Source organism: Oculina patagonica, chromosome 9 (genome assembly GCF_052425735.1).
Source record: "Oculina patagonica isolate OP01 chromosome 9, crgOcupat, whole genome shotgun sequence".
NCBI lineage: Eukaryota > Metazoa > Cnidaria > Anthozoa > Scleractinia > Oculinidae > Oculina > Oculina patagonica.
In genome coordinates, this window is record NC_135766.1 from 8,312,481 (window position 1) to 8,330,327 (window position 17,847).

Genomic DNA, 17,847 nt, shown 5'->3' on the forward strand with positions numbered 1-17,847 from the left:
ATTTCCCCCCCAGTCCTTAACTTTTCTACTCCAACTCCATCCTTTCAAGTGGTAACTTGTTACTTTTTTTGCAATCCTACTAATCACCAGGGACTGCGGAACATTTTTTTCTAATGGGGAGGGGGGGGGGAGTTGATTGATAGTGGATTGATGTGGGGAGCTTTAGAGACTCTTCTCTTAGTAAGTCTTTATATTTTCGTGCCCCTCCCCCAGCTTCTCCGGCTTAGAATACAATTCAGACGGCGCTAGGTACAACTTACATTTATTTCCATTTGATTCATAACTCTTTACTGTTATAGTTTCTGAGCTTCCCAAATAAAGGTTACTGGTACAGTCAAATCTCGTCTTGTGGACACTTGCTATTATGGACAAAATCAAGATCCCCCGACTCCCACTATTACAGACTCTCGCTATAATGGACAATAAACGATTCCCTGAGCGTGTCCGCAATAACGAGATTTGACTGTACTGGATTTATTGGCTATGTAAACATCCTAGTACAAATCTCAGTGACAAATACCTCAATCGAGAACAACTACACTTACATTTAAATTTAACACACTTTCACATAAGAAAATAATAATAAGAAATTGCAAAATTATCAAGTTAAATCTGTGACCTCTTCAATTGGTTGCCATGTAAGAGTTGAAAGTGGGATGATTTCATGCAACCACACATGAAAAATACCTTGATAGCAGCTGGTTCCAAGTTTTTATTTCTATTTTTAAATTATATTTATTGTTAATTAAGTTATTATTTTAAACAGCTAAAGATTTAAAATAAATACATAAAGATTAAGAGAAGCGATTGAACTACATAAGGTTTCAATGAACACCCTGCACATTGTCATTTGTAAAATATCAAATGTAAATGTGCATGCCAGCATGGGGTCATCAAATTTTATGTAATTCTATTGCTCATCTTTATCTTAAAGTATTTATTTATAACAACTAAAGAATTTAAATTAATACATTAAGATTAAACAAGCAATTTAACTACATAATGTTTCAATGAACATTAAACCCTGCACATTGTCATTTGTAACATTTTCAAATGTAAATGTGTATGGCATGTGGTCATTGAAATGTTACGTAATTTCATTGCTCATCTATTTAATAATGATATTTTGTTATCAGTGTATAGTTTATATTACTGTTTATGTTGGTTATTTTTTAATATAGCTGTTGTCATTTGGAAGCTAGTAGCAAGATTAACTTTTCAAGTATGATTACATAAAGTCATCCCAGATTCAAATCTATTATGGCAACCAACTGAAGAGGTCATAGATGAACCTGGTTTTGTTTTGTTCATCATTGTATTATGTAAATGTGTGTTAAAAGTAAATGCAATTGAGATCGTTCCTGAGCAAGATGCTGTTTAGTTATTCTTTCGTTTCATTTCAATTCTCCTTACTAATTCCCATACATTTCTTTTAATGTTTGTTTGGAGAATTTGCTGGTTTATCAAGACAGTTTTCTCCAATTGATGATTGTCTTTGTTCTCATCACTTGACTGATGGACAGTGGACCAACAATGTAAGGAGAAATCAGAAGTTGATCGCTTGATCTTCTCAATATCGTTTGTTAGTAGAAAAGAAATCTTGTCTGGACTTTAAACACAGCATATCCAACTGACTACATCAATGTCCTCTCATGATCTTCACTGCTTGGTATTTGTAACATTAATTATGGTACTTTGCTGCATTGAGTGTTGGTGAGTTATGCATTGGCCTTCCTTTTAGGATTTTGTTAAACTAGCCCTGTGAAATAGAACCTGCAAAGAAAGTTGAAAAAATTAATACTAAAGATTTGCAAGCAAAAGATCCCTATAGTTTGAACTGAGAATTACTGTTAAAATGTACTGAGACTTAGAGATAAGAGCGGCTACTTGAATGGGGTCACTAGGAAAACATGGATTGAGAACAAAGGACTGCAGCAAATTTTTTTCAAAAATGAACCAGTTAAATTAATTAAAATGAGAGAATACAATACTAAAAATTTCTAAAAACATTAAAAGGAATATTACCGATCGTTATCTGACCGAAAAAAAAAAGATCATCTTTGTCTAGACAGAAAATATAAGTCCCTCTCTCAATATTGCTCCAAATATTGAAATGAATTTGATTTGGTTATGACTATTTAAAAGCTTAACTCACATTCAGATAATAAAAAATTATGCACGGTATTTTGATCAACATTGTTATGGCTCACTTAATTAAAACGTTTTTAACTCTGCTTATAAGCCACAACACAGATATAAGACCCCCTCTCCCATTTAACCAAAATGTATTTTTGAAACCTTCATTATTCTGCTTATAAGCCCCACCCGGAAATAAAGGGCAGCCTCGAACCATTGGCACATTACTAATACTGCCGGAGCTTATCTCAACGGGTATCTGGGAGGCAATGGGTTCGATTCCCGTCAGGGACTCAGAATTTTTCTTTGTCCCATGCTTGAATCATGTTGAACACTTCATCTTCAATAATTACATTGTACAAATTTTCCACATACCTGGAGGAGCGTCAATTATCAGGTTATTCAATCATGCCTATGCAAATCTGATAGAAACTGCCTGAGGTATGATTCTTGCTACAAAAAAAATTAAAAAATAATTGTTGTCACTAAATGTCAGTGGTGAATGGTAAAATCAAGATATCATTATATTTTCTATAAGACTGGGAATTTTGTAGCCTAATGTAAAAAATCAAGACTTAAAGTGCTACTATGATCAAATTTTCACCCCTTGAAATTTTAGGCATTTCATAGAGTATTTAATGAAAGATTCAAAATGGCGTTTTCCGTTTTCAAAAATCTTTTTCAGTTCTAGAGATATTTAAGCTCAAAAAAATCGCAAAATATGCAAATTAGGGGACTGATGATGTCATCTACTCAACCCAGTTTTATCGCAAGTACAAAAATTGAGCTATCTCAGTCATTTTTCTGCGGAGACCAATGAAACTTGACAGTCTAATAGTTCTGCAGCTGACACACGTACACGTATAATAACATTATGTTACCATGGCAACTAACTCTTTTCCAGTCCCCATGAATTTGTTTTTAATATTTTAGAATTTTTCAGTTCGGAAAAATGTAACACAGCCAAGACGCCTGTCTAATCTATTCATATGCTTGCCACATCACGCATGTAAAGTATCATCGGCAAATATCGAAAGGAAATACCAGAATTGGCCAGAAAAGCCTTTAGCATCGGGGGATCTGGAACCTAGTATGTTGCCATGGTAACCAAATTGTAAAGTTCATACTGTGCAACTCAACTAGCAGAGTATTACTGCAAAAAATCAGAGAGTTCCAATTTACAAATTGGCTAAGTTATCACTTTCTTCATATTTGATCAAAATTTGGTTGAGTCTATGACGTCACAACTTTGCTAATTTGCATATTTTAAAAACTTGAATATCTCTGCAACGAAAAGAGATATTTGAAAACTGTAAACGGCATTTTTCTTCTCATATGGAGTACTTTATAATATTTTAAAACGGCTACGAAAGGAAACATGCGAATTTCATCACAGTAGCACTTTAATAATATTTTGCAAAAAACAAATCAAGCTCAAAGTGACGACCTGTAAAAAAAAACTAAAATTCTGCCTTTTTTTAAAAGGACCATTTCCCAAAGCAATTTGAATTCATGTGTTTTACTTTTTCCTCTATTTCTTTTTTATCCAATTGTACTTAAGCATTCCCATGCTAGTAATTTGGCTACTTGGCAAGGAACAACGTTAACTGCAAATTCTTTTTTATTGTTTTATTAAATCCTCAATCTACAATCTACTACACAGAAAAACAAGAATGCCATTATTAAATCCTCTCAGCTAAAAACAAAAGACTCAGATGAAGTGAACAGCCTTAGATGCACTCTTCTGCTTAATTGATTAACAAACTTAAAATGACACAAAAACTAACCCAATGTTCTACCCTGAGTCTTTTAAGAATGCCGGTCTCTAAGAATCAGACAATTTCTCGATTTCGCGGCAAGAGAATGGAACTTCGATTTCTTTCATACTTTTATGTTAGATAGGCTAGGGTATAACTTAAATCACTGTATAGTTCTTTCGATTGAATATCCTTTTATTTTAAAGAAAAATGCAAATAACAAAAATCCGTTAAAATCGTCATTTGAGGCGCTAAATTATTCATGATTTTTGCACGAGTTTGAGAGCCTCGCGTGCAAAAACAAATCACTCTACCGTCTTTTAAACACTCAAACCATAGTTAGCAATCTTTAAACATCTACTGAAATGATTTTGGGAAATATTGCGTTGTTCTTTGTAGACAAAATAATTTTATTTCGAAGGCATACAATTCACTGCCGTAAAAGTACTTGGTAAATAAAATTAATTTTCACCATGTGCGAAACCTTCAAATCGTTTAAGCTTCTGGTGGTTGAATGTTAGAAGAATGGTCTATAAATCCCTGTAAAAATTTCTCCGGGCAAATGATTAAAAGCGACGTGAGATCTTTTCGAATTCGGTTAAATATGCAAATATTTGACCTTCCGCGGTCAACTTTGAAGTTAAGGGTCAGAAATAATTTTTGTTCCGTGTTCCAAGTCCTAACCCATTTAAGACCAAATTAAGCATATGAAAAAAATATGTAATTTTCTAACCTTTATCTGCTGTAAAAGGTAGGTTCGAAGGCCATTTTAGCATGATTACGGCTCTTATCATTCGTCGCATCTGAGCTTCGTTTTCCTTCCGCGGTCAACTTTGAAGTTACGGTCAGACATGAATGACATGAATATTTCAATCCGTGCACAAGTCTTAACCCATTTTGGGTCAAAATAATCACACACAAAAACATTATGAAATATTCTAACCTTAATCTGCTGTAAAAAGCAGGTCCGAAGGCCTTTTAAGCACGATTCCGGCTCTAAGCATCCGTAGTAATTTGAGCTTCGTTTGTGTAAGTATGTCATATTTAGTGGTCGAAATCCAATCTGTGATCAACTTTCGGCGCTTCTCGTCACCACTGCATCTTCTTCGACGGCATACGCCGATTGTTAGTATTGCCTCGTTAATAGTACACCAAAAAATAACATCTGATCGCTAAACGGCATGATGTCGGCGCTTACAGTAGCTCAATACAGTCCCATCTTGCAATGGGCCGTCTGTTCGTCACGCAATACTGTGTCATGGACATTTTTTTAGGGGGTGGTAGGTGGGTGTGGGAAAGGTTGAATATGCGGAAATGCTTGATTTAATACTTTATGACAAGTACGTACTCGAGCCAGCAGCAACAACAACAACAAGTACAGTGATATCTTTAGGCAGACAAGATAAAGCACACGTACTGCCAGTTGATAAGCGTTTGGTACAGTGTAATGCAACTGTTCGCGAATTCGGTTGCTCGCGCGGGGTTGATTGTAATACCGGGGGTGGAAGGAGGATATAAATCTTTACTAAACAAGTAGAGTTTTTAAGTAGTTATTCCCTTTTTTTTTTTTTTTGTTATTCCCCATTTTTTTTCCCCTTTTTTTTAGTGGTATTGCGTTGGTCGTGCTAGTTATTGGCACCGTCTGTTTGCTTAAAGGCAGCGCGTGAACAATTTTTTCAAAGTTCAGTTTATTTCACTGGAAATGGAAGGTTGTTGTTCTTTTAAGGCCCTTGTTCGTGGAGTTTGCGGTTTTGATTCTAAAGATCAAAAGCGTCACACTGAAATCGCTCCTCTACTGTCGTGTGAGAAGGACATCAGCAGTCACAAGTCCCAGTATTAATTTAGTTAACTCTAACATGACTCTTTCCCGTGAAAGAGCATATGCATTTCCGCATATTCAACCTTTCCCACACCCACCTACCACCCCCTAAAAAAATGTCCATGACACAGTATTGCGTGACGAACAGACGGCCCATTGCAAGATGGGACTGTATTGAGCTACTGTAAGCGCCGACATCATGCCGTTTAGCGATCAGATGTTATTTTTTGGTGTACTATTAACGAGGCAATACTAACAATCGGCGTATGCCGTCGAAGAAGATGCAGTGGTGACGAGAAGCGCCGAAAGTTGATCACAGATTGGATTTCGACCACTAAATATGACATACTTACACAAACGAAGCTCAAATTACTACGGATGCTTAGAGCCGGAATCGTGCTTAAAAGGCCTTCGGACCTGCTTTTTACAGCAGATTAAGGTTAGAATATTTCATAATGTTTTTGTGTGTGATTATTTTGACCCAAAATGGGTTAAGACTTGTGCACGGATTGAAATATTCATGTCATTCATGTCTGACCGTAACTTCAAAGTTGACCGCGGAAGGAAAACGAAGCTCAGATGCGACGAATGATAAGAGCCGTAATCATGCTAAAATGGCCTTCGAACCTACCTTTTACAGCAGATAAAGGTTAGAAAATTACATATTTTTTTCATATGCTTAATTTGGTCTTAAATGGGTTAGGACTTGGAACACGGAACAAAAATTATTTCTGACCCTTAACTTCAAAGTTGACCGCGGAAGGTCAAATATTTGCATATTTAACCGAATTCGAAAAGATCTCACGTCGCTTTTAATCATTTGCCCGGAGAAATTTTTACAGGGATTTATAGACCATTCTTCTAACATTCAACCACCAGAAGCTTAAACGATTTGAAGGTTTCGCACATGGTGAAAATTAATTTTATTTACCAAGTACTTTTACGGCAGTGAATTGTATGCCTTCGAAATAAAATTATTTTGTCTACAAAGAACAACGCAATATTTCCCAAAATCATTTCAGTAGATGTTTAAAGATTGCTAACTATGGTTTGAGTGTTTAAAAGACGGTAGAGTGATTTGTTTTTGCACGCGAGGCTCTCAAACTCGTGCAAAAATCATGAATAATTTAGCGCCTCAAATGACGATTTTAACGGATTTTTGTTATTTGCATTTTTCTTTAAAATAAAAGGATATTCAATCGAAAGAACTATACAGTGATTTAAGTTATACCCTAGCCTATCTAACATAAAAGTATGAAAGAAATCGAAGTTCCATTCTCTTGCCGCGAAATCGAGAAATTGTCTGATTCTTAGAGACCGGCATTCTTAAAAGACTCAGGGTAGAACATTGGGTTAGTTTTTGTGTCATTTTAAGTTTGTTAATCAATTAAGCAGAAGAGTGCATCTAAGGCTGTTCACTTCATCTGAAATAAAAGGATAGCCTATCTAACATAAAAGTATGAAAGAAATCGAAGTTCCATCCTCTTGCCACAAAATGTTGGATTCTAAGCGACCGGCATTCTTAAGTTTGTTAATCAATTAAGCAGAAGAGTGCATCTTAGGCTGTTCACTTCATCCTTTTCTCTTGAAAAGCAGATGAGAAGCAGTGAATCATTGAAACAAGAGATGTAATTGGCTAGTTACCATGAGTTCCCTTATAAAGTTGGGAAGAAGTTAAGATCACAAAAAGACATGAACGTGACACAATCAGTTACTCATTGTGGATTGGGAAATGGGAATGCAAATGTGAATGAACACGCTACATGTAATAGTGTTATAATTTTTTATAAAAAATTAAATGATGCTCAGCAAACATGCAGAATAAGTTAAAGCATATACCCACAAGTTTATTTTACCTAGTAAATATTTTGTTTCATCATATTCGTTCTCCTCATTTTGTAAAATGATTTTGAGTTTCATGACATGCAACTTAGGCAATAAAGGTCCCTATTCGGCAGAATGATGGCATATTGACTTGCATGTACAATGGGTTTCAAATAACGTAGTAATGTGCGTGAGGACCACCCTGTGTGACCGAAAAAAAAAAGAAAACAAAAAAAGGGTTGTAGCCAGTTACTATGGCAATGGTTCAATGTTTGACTGGCAGAACACTTGGACCCATTGGGGCCCTAATAAATTATTATAAGCTATAAAGTCAAGAATACTGAAGGTCATTTCTTATAATATATCTCTTTTTACTCACCCAGAAGAATATTGGGTCTGGTGTATTATCTTTTTCCTCATTCTTGGAATACTTGGCTCACACAAGTCAACATCCAGTATTCCATCCTGGAAGAACAAAGAAAACACCGGCACATTGACCATTAATAACATAATTATCCAGATGTTTTGCTGTATTATAATTTATTCTTGAAGACACTTGACCTCAATAAATTTTACAACTTTTACTTAGAGAAAATAATCCTTCTTCCAAAACCCTGGTTTTGATCAGTGCAGTTTTATTTTATGTTTTCACTTAAATCCCTTTACCCAATACTGTAAAAAATTAAAAACTGCCAAAATTTCAGGTTACCTTTCCGCCCTTACAGCTCAAAAGCACGTCCAAGCAATCTGCATCTCGACAGTACTAAAAATTTTTGCCAACTAACGCTCCTCCTTTGACGTAGGACAGCAATAGAAGGATCAATACATGCTAGATGGATTTACACTTCTTCTCAAGACTGAAAAGTAATCAAATATGTACTAAAGCTTACTGTAGCTCTGTGATAATTAGCAACCAGTGCCTTGGCAGACGGTGACTGTTTCAGGTGATTAATAAATTTTGTTCATTTCTACTGTTTCAAAATTCATAAAACAAAACAACACAAGCTTATTTAAGGTCTTAAAAGGTTTCTGCATGCACACATGTGGACAACACGCAGGGACATTTGCATATATTACGACATGTAGCAGCGACAAAATCATGTGTTCTCACAGGCGGCCCAGACGTTGTATTCGATTTAGGTAATTATAAGAAAATGTATGAGAATACTTTGAAAATTGCTCTAAATACTACTTGTATGAAATATTTGAATAAAAATATCTTACCTGATGTTTATCTTGTGTTATTTTGGCATTTCTGTGCTTCTGGAGTGGTTTTAATTTTTTTAGGGGGTGTACGTAGTGGGGACATGTAGAAGGGGCAAAATCAAAATATGTACACACGCAAATAAATGTATCGGGACATGTTGTCTTCTCTTCTTTTCAAGTGCAATTTACTGAGACTGCTCACTAAATGTAAAAATTACGGATTATTAATTTTGTGTTCCATTATAAAATTACCGTAAGGACTTGTGTATAAGCTGCACCCCCAACTTTCAAGGTTGATTCTGAAAAAAAAATTAAGAATGCTATTAGTTAAAGTGGTTGGTTGCTATATGCACAATAAGAGCATTTACTACATTAATCAACCCTCAAATAATTCCTTTTGAAGCTAATATCTATTCACTCAAATTCCCAGTTTTATCAAAAAGAGATGCTTTAGCCCGATCTTTTGACGAGATGTTTTCTTTATTACAAAATAACAAATACCGTTACAAATGTTAAAGTACCGGTACAGATTATTATCAGTCATCAAATTTAGGGCTATTATTTTTAATTGGGATATGAATTATTTCGTAATCCATAGTTTACCTAAAGGATTATGGATTATTGACAGACCCCCTAACAGGGCCACACAAAGTCGGAAGTTTTTTTCCAGGCGATTAAGAAGAAGAAAGGGTTTTGATCAATGCAGTCTTGTTTAGATTATACATCATGTGTTCACTAATCCCTTTACCTAATACTGTAAAACATTAAGCCCTCTGACCCTTCTCCTCAAAAACAAATATGAAACAGAAAACTGCCAAAATTTCAGGTTACCTTTCCACTCTTACAGCTCGAAAGCATTGTCTAAGCAATCTGCAACTCAACAGTTCTTAAGTCCAAGAATGTTTGTCAACTCCTTTTTGTGGGACAGGAATAGGAACATGCTTGATAGATTTACATTTCTTCTCTTGTCTGAAAAGTAATCAAAGATATTCTTAAGTTTATTGTAGCTCTTTGATAATTAGCAACCAGTGCCTTTGCTGAAGGTGACTGTTTCAGGTAATTTAAATTAGACTGCAGTCATTGCTACTGTTTCAAAATTCATGAAACAAAATAACACAAGCTTTTAAGTCTTAAGGCAAGGAGGAAACTACTAAGCACATTTACCAGTTGGATTTAAAAAAACCATAATAATTTTCTGTTTACAAAACTATTAGAAGGGTGACTAAATCAATTTGGTGTTATTTTCAAGAAAAGTAGGTTAACAAACTGGGCATGTACCAAAACCCGAAACAACAAAACGAAACCACCGCATCAACACTTCAAAAAGCATTAATATTATACTGCAAATTAAAGAGCCAGTGTGCAATATGGTTACAATTGTATACTTACATTTTCATTGTTGCCATTTTGATACAACAAACCCTTTTCATTCTTCAAGGGTCTTCTCTTCTTTTGAGGTGCAATTTACAACGATGATTCATTCAAGCTGTGTGTGCAGACACAAAAGAGGCCCTGTTAGGGTTCAAGGATTATGGAATATAACTTTACGGATTTTCAGAGAAGAGATTGCTCTCTTAATTTTAAAATTATACAGATTGTTAATTTGTGTTCCATTATAAAATTTAATTATCGTAAAGATAATTACATGTAAGCCGACGGTCCCTAAGTCTCTGCAAGGTTGATTCTGAAAAAGAAAATAAGAATGCTAAATTAAGGTTAAGTTGTCGGTTGCTATTCACAATAAGATTTACCATACTCTTAATTATTCTGTGTATGCGTTTACCACATTAATTAAAATGAACTCTCAAAATACCTTTTAAAACGTCTCTTCACTCAAATTCCCAATTAACTTGTTCAAATAAAAAATTGCTCTTTGACAAGATGTTGTCTTAATTTAAAACAAAAGTCTACGGGGCCTCACAAAAGTCACAAATTAAGTATTCCAGAAAACTGAATTCCAGTGTAGCCATACCTTACCTTTTACAGATATATATCCAGAAATAGCACCAGTCAGATGGATAGATTGCCATCCAGGTGATCCAGGCAAAAACAACCTGAAAAATATTAAGAAAACAAAGAACACAGCAAGGAGAAGAGAGCTGTATTTAAAAAACAGACAGTTTAAATACATGGAGTATACAGTGGAACCTCAATTTAACGAACCTCTAAATAGCGAAGTCCTTGATATAACAAACAATATTTTTCGCCCCAGTAATAGTAAAATGTATGGAAAAGAACCTCGAAACAAAACGAATAAGGAAACCTAGTTATTAACAGCCAACACATTTTGCCAGTCCCTTGGCACTTCGTTATATCGAGGTTCCACTGTATTACATATAGTTGCGCGGAGATATGAAATTTCTGACGATTTCGACCATTTTCCAAAGAATTCGTCTCGAACCAATCAGTTCAGTGAATAGTATTTAACCCTCCTTTTTGCCAAGTTGACTTCCCATATGTCGGTAGAGATCAAGGTAGACAAATCGTCTTGAATCAATCAGTTCGAATCAAATTAACAACGTTTTAAGCCCTCATTTTTGCCAAGTTGACTTCCGGTATGTTGGGTAGAGATCAAGGCAGACAAAGCGTCTCGAATCAATGGGTTTGAATCGAATTAACATGAACGTTTTTAACCCTCATTTTCGTCAAGTTGACTTCCAGTATGTCGGGAAGAGATCAAGGCCGACAAAGGGTCTCGAATCGATTGGTTCAAATCGAATTAACAACGATTTAACCCTCATTTTTGTCAAGTTGACTTCCGGTATGTCGGGTAGAGATCAAGGCCGACAAATAGTCTCGAATCGAATTAACGTTTTAAACCCTCATTTTTGCCAAGTTGACTTCCGGTATGTTGGGTAGAGATCAAGGCAGACAAGCGCTTCGATGTGAATCGAAGTAACAACATTTTTATCCCCCATTTTGATAAGTTGACTTCTGAAATGTCGGGTAGAGATCAAGACAGACAAATTGAGTCTCGAATCAATGGATTTGAATCGAATTAACAACGTTTTTAACCCTCATTTTCATCAAGTTGACTTCCAGTATGTCGGGAAGAGATCAAGGCAGACAAATGCGTCTCGAATCGATTGGTTCGAATCGAATTAACAACGTTTTTAACCCTCATTTTTGTCAAGTTGACTTCCGGTATGTCGGGAAGAGATCAAGGCCGACAAAGGGTCTCGAATCGATTGGTTCAAATCGAATTAACAACGATTTAACCCTCATTTTTGTCAAGTTGACTTCCGGTATGTCGGGTAGAGATCAAGGCCGACAAATAGTCTCGAATCAAATTAACGTTTTAAACCCTCATTTTTGCCAAGTTGACTTCCGGTATGTCGGGAAGAGATCAAGGCCGACAAAGGGTCTCGAATCGATTGGTTCAAATCGAATTAAAAACGATTTAACCCTCATTTTTGTCAAGTTGACTTCCGGTATGTCGGGTAGAGATCAAGGCCGACAAATAGTCTCGAATTGAATTAAAGTTTTAAACCCTCATTTTTGCCAAGTTGACTTCCGGTATGTTGGGTAGAGATCAAGGCAGACAAAGCGCTTCGAATTGATTGGTTCGAATCGAATTAACAACGTTTTTAACCATCATTTTTTCCAAGTTGACTTCCCGTATGTCGGGTAGAGACCAAGGCAGACAAATCGAAGTAACAACGTTTTTATACCCCATTTTGACAAGTTGACTTCCGGTATTGGGTAGAGACCAAGACAGACAAATTGAGTCTCGAAACAATGGGTTCGAATCGAATTAACAACGTTTTTAACCCTCATTTCGTTAAGTTGACTTCCAGTATGTCGGGAAGAGATCAAGGCCGACAAAGCGTCTCGAATCGATTGGTTCGAATCGAATTAACAAAGTTTAAACCCTCATTTTTGTCAAGTTGACTTCCGGTATGTTGGGTAGAGATCAAGGCCGACAAATAGTCTCGAATCGAATTAACGTTTTAAACCCTCATTTTTGCCAAGTTGACTTCCGGTATGTTGGGTAGAGATCAAGGCAGACAAAGCGCTTCGAATCGATTGGTTCGAATCGAATTAACAACGTTTATATGTATCGATGTCATGTGGATCAACAAGTACTCTTGAGAAGTCAATACAGTTTGGGTGTAATTAAAAAGTGGCTTCTTAATTATGGCTTTGAAAGGGAGCAAAAAAAAGATGTCAGCAGCCAGTGTTAAATAAACATGTCAAAATTATGTCAACACATGGCGATTTCGTAAAAGTTGTGTTGTGAGAAGTACGTCATTGGCAAGTGCATCACAATTGATAAAAGTGGTTTACAAGGACACCAGGAAAACATGCAATTGGATATAGATCTCATCCTTATTAAGTAAAAACATCAAAGCAGTAAAAAAAGGATGCACATAAAAATACCCAATAGTAAAATTGCATGCACTTGGAATTGAGAGTTTGGAGTTGTTTTAAAACCACTTCTGTCATTTATTAGGAAATATTTTAACCTAGAAATTAAATTTCTTAATTTTTTTTAAAGCAATTTGACAATTTTAGCCTTATAACTAAAATTACATGTGACGTTGACATGAATGCATTTCAGACCTATTTCTTATCATTGCTGTAAAAAGTACATGTAGCCTTAAAAAATATTTTACTTTTCAATAGCGCTTTACAAGTTATTTACAATTAAAAATTACATACATGTATCTATATTAAAAAGTTGCAACTTTATTGTATATAGTAAAAATAAAAGACCAATAAAAGGATTAAAAAGAATAAAAAGACTACATTGTAGCTTATTCACATAAGTTAATTGTAAAATACACTAAATTATAAAAATCTATTTTTGAGTTAAGTGGAGAAGTAGACTAACAAAAAATAAAAAAGACATATTTAACTACCAGTATCTGCAAGCAAATGGCTTTTGGTTAAAGTGTTGTTTAATATCCCGAGTGTGAAAAAACAGGGTCGTACCTAGGATTTTTTGTCTGTGGGGGCAAACACCAGACACCTTAATTCATAGTTTTCTTACATTTGTTAGTTAGTTTTTTTGGTTTCCCTGGCAGGGGCATGCGTTCGACCCAAGATAGGCATCCAAGATAGCGTTAGCAAACGTAAACTGAGTTACAAGAGTGTTTATATTGTCATACAAATTTCAAACGACCGTGCGCTCAGCATAAAGCCAGCGTCCAACATCACTGGAAACTAACAGCGAAACAATCTCAATCCAACAGCGCACAAGGCAGCTAATTATCCAACCTACCACAATCCCTACCACATAGAACGACTTTCGCTTGCGCGTTCACAGGACAACCACAGGACCACACGCCACCACAAGATTAGGATGCGTTGTCCTACCATCAAACGCAAAAATTGTTTACAGCCTAGAGGTATCGGCTTAATGAATTGTTTTTGCGCGCGCTGTCTTTGCGGCTAAATGTCATTGTTGACGTTGCTGTGATGCAACTCTCGCATGAGATCGAGGCCATCCTGCCACATACCGACATACATACTACATGTACGACACATTGAACGACTTTCGCTTGTGCTAAAGTATTTGTCATGCACAAATACTCAATAATAGTAAAAAAATTATGAACTGAAATATTTATCATGCACAAATACCCAATAGCAAAAGCAATGAAAGCAAAATAAAACAAAAGCTTTAACCATAATAAACATATGCACTTTTACTCACCAGAACTGTCTTTCTTATTCCTGAGAGCCAAATAATAGTTAAACATCATGCCCAAATTTTTATGTACAAATATCAAAAACAGCAAAATAGCATGCACTTAAAATTATCATACATGTGTTAAAAAAAGCCAACAGAAAAATAATATGCACTTGGAATATTAAATAATGTGTACGTAAAAACATTCAAAGAGATTAGGCAGTAGCAAAGCAAAATCAAACAAAAGCTTTAACCATAATAAACATATGCATTTTTACTTACCAGAACTGTCTTTCTAATTCTTGAGAGCCAAATGTGTCTTGTTGAAATGAATGTAAACAGAAAAGAAAAAAGTGGATCCACTCCAAGTGGATCCCACTCATGCCACAGAGAAAATGGTAACATAGAGAACAGGAATAATCAAAATAGCCAACAAGTGTACTACAGTTATTCTCAAATGACAGTTTTAAAAAAATGTTAGCCAACAAAAGCTTGTATGATCATCTAGATACTTGATTTAATAGATAGAAGTGGACGATTAGCTGTCTTATACTTACATATCATAATCATATTTGAATTCAATTTTACCCGTCACTCACCTGCTAAATATATGAGCTGTTCCAAGCTTTGAAAGAGGCTTAAACGACCATAACATCCTTCATGGTCTGGTCTTAAATTAATCATGTACAAATACCCAAAATCTAAAAAGCATTGGCACTTAAAATTATCATGTACAAACACCCAATACTAGTATCATATAAAAATGCCCAATAGAAAAATAATATGCACTTGGAATATTAAATAATGAGTACGTAAAAACATCCAGGAAGGCAGTAGAAAAGCAAAATCAAACAAAAGTTTTAACAATAATAAACATATGCATATTTACTTACCAGAAATGTCTTTCTAGTTCTTGAGAGCCAAATGTGTCGCATTGAAAGGCAAAGCAAAAGCAAACAAAAGTTTGAACCATAATAAACATATGTATTTTTACTTACCAGAAATGTCTTTCTAATTCTTGAGAGCCAAATGTGTCTCGTTGAAACACATGTAAACAGAAAAAAGTGGATCCACTCCAAGTGGATCCCACTCATGCCACAGAGAAAATGGTAACATAGAGAACAGGAATAATCAAAATAGCCAACAAGTGTACTACAGTTATTCTCAAATGACAGTTTCAAAAAAATGGTAAGAAACAAAAGCTTGTATGATCATCTGGACACTTGATTTAATAGATAGAAGTGGATGATTAGCTGTCTTATACTTACATATCATGATCATAATTGAATTCAATTTTACCCGTCACTCACCTGCTAAATATATGAGCTGTTCCAAGCTTTGAAAAAGGCTTAAACGACCATTACATCCTTCGTGGTCTGGTGTAAATCTTGAGCGCAACAGGTGCAAGGAAGCTGTCTGTTTCATTCACTAAAGAGATGGAATTGCAAACAGGTATAAGGTCAAATGACAATTTCCTCGCACAGAACAAGAATTGACATTTTACTGGTTACGGGCAAATTGAAAGCAAAGTGAAGGGCAAAGGAAATTGCATGCATGCAAAAAACTTCACTCCTTCGCAGTTCTACAATAATACTCATTCCCACCCACGGATCTCAAAAATTTTACAAACCCATCTCTCAACTCCTCAAAGTTAAGAAATGAAACACCATTTCTTTTTGTCTCATGATGTCATGATTCCAAGAATATACTACAGGGGAGAAGGTGCATTCCATGCGTGTTTGCTTTCTGAGGCCGCGGAATTTTCCTGCCATGTCAAAATTTTCTTTTTTTAGTAAATGCCGAAAAATGCGATCATCATATTTAGACAAAACAGATGCTGTTTGCACTTGCAGTTGTGTTTATTTTTAAGCTTTTTATTTGTTTTTCTTAGTGATAAAAGCGATCACACGAGATTCCCACCATTCTAGTCATATTAGTGAAACAGATAATAGCTACCATGAGAACAATGTGTTTTATGATTTTGGTACAGCAATAGAAGAAAAGCATGTCTTAAACAGGATTGCGCCGTACAGAACTGTAGGTATGTTGACCGACAATATGTCAGGAAAACCTTTTTTGCCGTTTCCATTTTTGATTAGAACCGATTTCAAAGATGTAATAGACACACGCGAATGGTCAACCATGAAACTTTGCTTGGTAGTGTGCGTGAGTTTATTGAAACGTGAGAATGAAAACGTTCTTATCAGTCACAAACACAAAACAACAAAGGAGAATCTGTGACTTTGTTGATCTTTTTAAGATATTTAAGAACTATCTGTGACAGATAAATGCTTAATGAATCAAAGTGCAATACAGCCTTTTCCCACAGCTAAGTATCTGTCTGTAATCTTTTTCTGCTGTTATCGGAGTCCTAGAACTGTTCAACGGCTACATGCTGGAGTGTACTTAGGGTTTAGGGTTTAAAAAAAGGGTTTAAATTTAGGGTTAAAAAGCTAAACCCAAGTTTAAGGGTTAGGGGCGTTTCAAGTGGCTAGCTTTCACTGCAGTCTGCTTGCGGTTAGCTGCTTTTTGTTGTTTCGGGCAAGACTATTTTAATCTGTTACGGTTAGCTGTAATTTGAGGTAAAAGTGAAATAAAGCCTGATTGTTGGGTGATAGACCGATTGATTGAATATGTTTTCCATGGAGTCTAAATGTTTCTTTATGTTAGATGCACGTTTTTTAATTTTCGATCTTTTTAAAAGCAATAAATAGATGTGAAAAGCGGTCTATTTTCAAATAAATTAAACTCTGAAAAAAGTCACGAGACACTAAGCCCAGAGGGCTTTTGATTTAAAAATAGCTGCTTGTCTGTAATCAAGTGTACTGTCAGTTGAAACACAAAATAATATTGTACACAAAAATTTAATTGGACTCAAAGGATGTTTCTCTACTCCAAGTATCAGTTATAAATGAGTTATAAATTTCCTAACTTTTCCCTAACCTACTTAAACTTCCTCTGACCAAAAAGTACATCATCTCAGTTGCAGTAGTTTCTCTGACCTTTAGCAATTGTAAAACTTAGAATTCGAAATTTCTTCCGCCGACTAGTTCGTATAAACCCGTACTCAAATTATTAACTTATGCATGTGCCACGAGGTAACAGCTAAACGAGCTTCGCACGTTAAAATAGCAAAGAAGTAAATAAAATTGGAACTCCTGCAGATATAAAAACAGAATAGTCGACTCGACTCGACGAAAAAAACCTAGAGGGTCGGATATTGAATGACGCTTTATCTGACCTTATCTCGGCTCGCTTCGTTCGCGCACGACATTTTGCAGGTGAACTGGAGGTATTAAACCGCTTAAAGCGAAAGGATAACGAACAGAAAACAACACAACAAAACAATTTGAAAACTTACTTGCAAATGGAGATGAACAGAAGGCAGACGCGTTCCAGAACAAGAACAGTATTTTAGCTGCTTGTCATCGAGCTTCGACACAACGAGATGTGACATGTGACGTGCGCGA

At 35.5% G+C, this 17,847-nt stretch overlaps 1 long non-coding RNA gene across 3 annotated transcripts; it reads right to left on the reverse strand.

Moving 5' to 3' along the window:
- Nucleotides 1-245: 245 nt before the first annotated feature.
- LOC144665823 (uncharacterized) lies at nt 246-17,840 on the reverse strand. 3 transcript variants are annotated; one of them, XR_013573034.1, is made up of 12 exons: nt 17,739-17,840; nt 15,688-15,805; nt 14,977-15,289; nt 10,720-14,696; nt 10,388-10,426; nt 10,132-10,228; nt 9,574-9,711; nt 8,995-9,041; nt 8,246-8,393; nt 7,916-8,001; nt 2,512-2,589; nt 246-1,773 (listed from the first exon to the last, which is right to left on the reverse strand). It is a non-coding gene; the product is annotated as an uncharacterized LOC144665823 (long non-coding RNA). The 3 variants fall into 3 exon arrangements; XR_013573033.1 differs by having other exon boundaries at nt 10,132-10,254; XR_013573035.1 differs by having other exon boundaries at nt 15,688-15,789; nt 17,724-17,832.
- Nucleotides 17,841-17,847: the final 7 nt, after the last annotated feature.